This window comes from Patagioenas fasciata, chromosome 22 (assembly GCF_037038585.1).
Source record: "Patagioenas fasciata isolate bPatFas1 chromosome 22, bPatFas1.hap1, whole genome shotgun sequence".
Classification (NCBI taxonomy): domain Eukaryota; kingdom Metazoa; phylum Chordata; class Aves; order Columbiformes; family Columbidae; genus Patagioenas; species Patagioenas fasciata.
In genome coordinates, this window is record NC_092541.1 from 958,787 (window position 1) to 965,697 (window position 6,911).

The window sequence follows — 6,911 nt, forward strand, 5'->3', positions numbered from 1 at the left end:
TGGAAACCCAGCAAGGGGCAAGCGGGGGAGCTGCTCGCCCTCTTTCCAACCGAACTAAAATCACTTTTTCTATCAATCAAACCCCACATGTGGCCTCCTCCAACTCGCAGGCTCCTCACCCTGTGTTGTGACCCCGCTGCAGTCACTGTCATGGCAACGGCAGCGGCCACTCCGGCAGGAGAAGCGGCCCCAGCGACTGCAGGGAGCCCCGCACTGGGAATCCCTGCCCAGCTCCGCGCCTGCGGCGGTGGGACCTGGGGCGGGGGCGCTGGGAAACTGGGGGGCAAAGGAGGAGGGGGGAGGGCAAAGGAGGGGGGGGGTAAAGGAGGAAGGGGGGGCAAAGGAGGAGGGGGCGTAAAGGAGGAAGGAAGGGGGGGTAAAGGAGGAAGGAAGGGGGGACAAAGGAGGAAGGAAGGGGGGGCAAAGGAGGAAGGGGGGGTGAAGGGGGGGGGCAAAGGAAGAGGAAGGGGGGGCAAAGGAGGAAGGGGGGGCGAAGGAGGAAGGGGGGGCGAAGGAGGAAGGGGGGGTGAAGGAGGAAGGGGGGGTGAAGGAGGAAGGGGGGAAAAGGGGGGGGCAAAGGAGGAGGAAGGGGGGGCAAAGGAGAGAGGAATGGGGGCAAAAGAGGAGGAAGGGGGGCAAAGGAGGAGGAAGGGGGGCAAAGGAGGGGGGGTAAAGGAGGAAGGAAGAGGAGATGAACGTGGGTGCAACCAACGGGAGCGACTTGAGCCACCCCTCCCCCCGCTCCTCGCCGCACGAGCCCTCTCAGCACCTCCCGCTGATGTCCCCACGTCCCCGCTGTCGCTTGCAGAACCCTCAGCGGCACTGGTGCTCCGCCTCATTCCCCCAGCTGCCTGCGGGGTGCGGAACGGCGGGGAAAGCACCTGGGACACCCCCACATTCAGCCCCGGCCACCACCTGCGAAACGCACGCCGAACTTGGCTGAAGGGCGCTGGGGTGTCCGCGTTCCAAAGCCAAACCGAGCGAGGGCCGAGCCGCAGGGCAGCGGCTGCGGGCAGGGGCGGCCGCGGCGTGCCCGGGTGGCCGAGGGGCCGGTTTTACAGCTACAAATCGGGGCATTTCAGCAATAATTGCAGGTAGATGTCTCCACCCCGTGGTGCGAAGTGGAAGCATCTTTGGAAAACTGATGTGCTGTTCTGTGCAAAGGCAGCGTGTTAAATTCGTCATATAACGAGTGTGCTGCAATCGGCCTTTCTGCACAGAACGATCCACGTCCCGCACGGCGTTAATAGTTTGAGACCTAAACCCTCTCCTTTGCCTCAAGTCACTTGGGTGACTTGTAAATACTTCTAAAAAGCCTAAATGCTGAAGTATAGCCTAATTAACTCTGTGCAATTTGGGAATGTGCATGACATTTCATAACCACATTCCACACAGCTCCCATCACCTTAAAATCAACTCAGAAACCCAGGTCCTGTCCCCCGCTCCCGTCCCATTTACTGGTTCCGGCTGGTAAGCTCCCAATTCACAATATAAATGCCCATTTGGCAAATCCGTTTGCCTGATCTATACGTTATTACCTGATTTTTGTAACCACAGTCCTCATGACAAAGTAATAATTCATCAAAAGATCGTCAATGACTGATGTCCCACTGGTCAAATATATAATAAAGCATTAATTTATATATAGCGTGTAAATACACACACACAAGGAGAAACGAAGGTGCAGGAAATAGAAGCACTACACGCAGCGAAGCGCTAATTAGTGGAAATTTGCATTCCATGGGCTACAGAACTTGCAGTGTTTCAAAACCGATGAACCCGGAGCACAATTAAATGGAAGTTGTGCTGCATTTACCAAGGCTGCCAGTAGAGTGAGATCCTCCACCACTGACCATTAACTCCTGGCACCAATCACAACGAGAAAAGAGTTTAAACTGAACAGAAATAGGTTCTCATTGCCCTAAGACGATACAATCGTTGTAACGTGTTCTACGGGCTCGGCAGAATTCCCTAATGAAACCACGGGTGGTAACTGACTGAGCTTTAATTAATATAGAATTCCATAGGCCACCTTTAATTTATGCCGACCTCTTCAAAACTGTAAATATCCTCTGACTATATTGCAAATAATAAGGATTTAAAGGATTTTATTTTATTTAGGTAATTAAAGAAGTATCATTGCCCATAAGTCATTCAGCGTAGCAACGAATTCTGGCTCTTCTGAGGTGTTTTCCAGAATGTTCATGTAATTGTGTTTTGTTTCATTAGTTCAGTGACAGCTCACATGGCTCAATAACAGCAGCACCCAGTGATGGGCTCAAGAAAAATAGCCCAGATGCCTTAGCAGTGAAGGCATTAAAGAGCTCATCACTTGGCGGATAACCCTATACATTTATTGCTTAGGATCTCCACAAATAGATGGGATTCTTATTACAATAAAACCTGAAAATATTGCAGCCTCTCCCACCTCACATGCAGAGCCCACGCACCAAAGTGCAGATTTGTTCATCTATGCCCACAAAAACGCTTTGAAGAGGGTGGATATTCCGCTCCTGTTCCTCGGGGATGCTCCGGTTCCCGGTTCTTCCGTGTGGTCTCATGGAAACAACAGAGGGGTTTTGCAACCTGCCAAAAGCTGAGCTAATTGGGCATTGTTCGGAATATTTGAGCTGGTCCTAAATAGGCTGGGTTTAACGGAAAGCTGCTGGTGCCCTGGACGTGGCTCAGGACGCTCGGCTCTTGGTGGAAGAGCCACGGGAGCACACACAGAGAGACGGGACTCACGGCCTTAGCAATGGTGATTGATCAGAGGTCTCTGGCGAGCGGGTTTTCCTGTCTCGAGGAGTAAAGGGGAGCACAGGCTCCGCTTCTTTGTGACCTTCCAAGGAAAGGAGGTTCCCCTCGTCTACACGCGGAACCGGGCTGCAAACACAGGGGGAGAAAGGGGAAAAGTGGGGGGGAAGGGGCAGAAAAGGAGGGGAGGAAGGCCAGAAAAGTGGGGGGAAATGGCAAGCGGGGGGGGAAGGGCACAAAAGGGGGAAGAAGGGTAAGAAAAGGGGGGGGAAGGGCAAGAAAAGAGGGGGAGAAAGGGCAAGAAAGGGGGGGAGAAAGGGTAAGAAAGGGGGGAGAAAGGGCAAGAAAGGGGGTGGGAAGGGCAAGAAAGCGGGGGAGAGAGGGCAAGAAAGGGGGGGAGATAGGGCAAGAAGGGGGAGGGAGGGATAGAAAAGGGGGGGGATAGGGCACGAAAGGTGGGGAGAAAGAGCAAGAAAGGGGGGGGAAAGGGCAAGAAAAGGGGGGGGAAGGGCCAGAAAAAGGGGGGGAAGGGCAGAAAAGAAGGGAGGAAAAGCGCCAGAAAAAGGGGGGGGGAAAGGGCCAGAAAAATTGGGGGGGAGGGCAGGAAAGGAGGTGGGGAAAGGGCAGTAAAACCCACTGAGCCCAGTAAATCCCAATTTGCCATCATTTGCCTGTCGCCCCTTTCCTCCCTAGAGCCCGAACCCCTTGTACTCGACATAAAACCAGCTGAAAACCAAAAAGTGATCCTTCAAGCAAACGGCGTTAGCGCTGCCGGGCTGTGTGACGTTGGGAAGAAATTCCCAGCTGGTGGGTTTTTCTTCCTTTTATAAATGATATTTCTGCAAACGTCAAGCTGGCCACCCCTTTTCTTCTGCTTTTTGCTGCTGCTGCTCTCTGTCCAAGATAAATGACCCTGTCAGTGTCCCTCAGCACATCTCGGTGCTTCCTGGACCTGAAACAGGGGTTTTTTTCTCCACTATGTGAAGCCATCAAATTTAATTAATACCGGAAATATTGACTTAGCGCGAAGAGAAACATTATCATTACATTACAAATTCTGGTGGCGGTGATGCCAGCTCTGCAGAGCAAGTCAGGCACCGAGTCTCAAAGTGTCAGACGAGACTATAGGAAAAGATCCTTCCTAGTTCTGCTCGGTGGGTTGACTGTACATTGACTATATGTTGACCGTATGTTGACTGTACATTGACTGTACGTTGACTGTATATTGACTATATGTTGACTGTATGTTGACTGTACATTGACTATATGTTGACCGTATGTTGACTGTACGTTGACTGTACATTGACTGTACATTGACTGTACATTGACTGTATGTTGACTGTACGTTGACTGGATGGCTCCTACCAACTACCAAAGGCTCCACCAGCACCCTCTGATACTCAGGGGATTCGCGTTGCCCTGGCCATAGAGATGCCTTGACAAATTTAGGCGAAAACCTGAGAAAATTAAGGAAAGTGAGAAATTCAAGCAGCCTCATGAGAGCAGAACAAACAGGAGATCGCCACGTGACCAGCACTATATGTATTGATAAGAATGGCTGAGGAGGAGTAGATCAGTGAAGAGTCAACAGTTTTTCCTCATGTTACAATGACTTCTGTGCGGCAGAAGACGACTTCCTAATGGAATATTGAACTGTCTGCCATTCTTCAGGGAAATGCCGCTATTCAGCAGATATACAATGTTTGGGAGCGTTTGCAAGGGAGGTTCTAAGCACAAGGGAGCTCTAAAATCTCAGATGTAATCCCTTGGAAGCTGAGCTTTGTGATCCCGCGGTGCTGCCGTTGCCTTCAGAGGTCGTTCTCCCTTCTTCACCGAAACGGTACCAGGAATCTCAGCATGGTGCTGGTGAACATTCACTCCCAGCACCGCGACTTGGAAAGAGCTCAAACACCAGGACATGATTGAGAGGCTATAGCGATTGACTCGGAGATTGAACGCCAGAAATACACCTGGCTTCTGTTTCAGGCCGTTTATCATAGACAGCGCAACATTTTATAACTCACTGGGATAATTGATCCCCACCTGAGCGGTACCAACAGGTTGGTACTCAGAGTAATGAGAGGGAGTCAGCGCGAGTGAGAACTGGGTCTGTGCACCAGGGAAGAGTGGAGAAGCGTCTTCCTGCAAGGGAAAGCGGAACAGCCGAGCTGTGACAGTCGGATCTGAGCAACACCCTAGGAAACTACACTGGAGCGGGTTACCAAGAGAAGCTGCGGATCCAACCCACGTTGGACGGGGTTTGAAGAACCTGGTCAAGTGGAAGATGTCCCTGCTCATGCAGGAGGTTGAACCAGATGAGTTTTAAGGGCCCTTCCAAACCAAACCGTGGTTCTATGGACACATCTAGTAGGGAACAATAAAACAACTCTCTGTAGGGAGTCTAAGTAACCTGATAAACTTTTGCCATCTTTAACTTCCGCAAGTAAGCAGCAGCTTCCTGAATCTCCTACGGGATGGTTGTTGCTATCCAGCTTTCTTTTATTGGTGCTAAAATGCACAATGTAGTCAATAGAAAGATTCTTCAACACAGGAGGAACTGCCCAGTGTTGGTCCAGTGCTCGCGTGGATGGAAACTCCCAGTTACTGCAGCTGCACGCATGGCAGATCACAGCACACCATGGTTTATTATTTATTAAGACAAAACAACTTTGGAGAGTGCTATTTTTTAATGAAGAACGTTATTAACTTGAGACTGGGTAGCTCACAACATTTCAAAAGCAGACCTTGGTGCTTTGAGTTTTCCCCATAAGCAGCACGTAAATTTTTCTTCCGACGAGATCAGCACCCAGCCCGCGTGTGTCTGTTGTGAAGCTGAATCTTCCTCTGCCTTGAGATCAGAGTAAACTCCGATATCCAAGAAACCCCTTTGGATTTCAGGTGCAAAAGCAGCGACACAACCGTAGGGGGTCAGGCGCAGCAAAGGCGGCGGGACCCAGAGCTCCAGCTTCCCAGGAGACAGCGCCAGCAGGACGGTGGTTTAGGAGAGAGCTGTAAAGTCATAGGGGATGGGTCAGGTCTTTTAAAGGTGGAGACACAGCACAACTTTTGTGATTTCACCTCCATGAAGTTACGCAAATCACTGTGCAAGGTCCCAGAGCTCAACGGCTTCTCCCTGTGTGAGACACCAAGAAACGCTTTCCTGGGGAGTCCCAGAACAAACCCATAGAAAGCTCAACGATAAATCCCCATTTTCCAGCCTTCAGCTCGTTACGGGAGCATCCGTTACAAAATCTGACCGTCATCCACGCCGTTTTATTTTCTCTACCCAGCACAGCGCCTGAGCAAAGAGATGTTGACTTTGCAGAGGTTAAAGGTGGCCGCTCACCCAACAAATGGGGTTTCGCAGGAGGGGAGGGTTGTTGTTCTTTCTCCCGCAGGAATGAGGTGTCAGGAGGACGCAGAGGTCACCCCGGCCCCTGCTGGGCCGCCGAGTGACAGCACCAGCTGCACAAGGTGCCGGAGCAGCGCGGCCCGCGGGGTCCCACGTTGGGGAGGGTTTGCCACCTCCTTTTCCCACAGCCCAACTGAGAGGAAGGACAGCGAGGGCTCTGCTGGGAAAACAGGGCCCCAGCAGCTCCGCCGGGGACACAAAGCGATGCACGGGGATGGAGTCGCGCCATGGACGGACCTGTGCTTGGACCTCATGGGGATCCCTCAACGGGAGCCTAAAGCTGCTCCTGGCTAAAGTCAACACTAAAACAACACGCAGTCCTCATTTCCCTTCTATCGCCCAAGTATACATGCGAGGACATATCTGGTTAATTATGCAAAACCACATTTAATTGTTTATTCTCTAACACAGCAACAACTTCAAATCATTACAAGAGTTCTACCTACAGAATGAATCAGGTATCAGATATTTAATGTTTGGCAAGAAAACCAAGATTCACTTGACAGAACAGTGATCGTTGTTCTTGTTCGGAAATATTTGGACTAAACACACTTGGAGAAGGTGAAGCTTTAAGAACCAACACATAAGGATGGGAAAACCTTTTTCCTTTTTCTCTTTTTCCCTGATTCCTTGAAATGTCACAATTCTGGGTTACACAGAAGTCAAATAAAAGCACCGCTTAGGTCTCTGTGAAAAACAAAAGCTCCGTGTCCATCTGCTCAATCTCCGTGTCTGAGAGAGCACA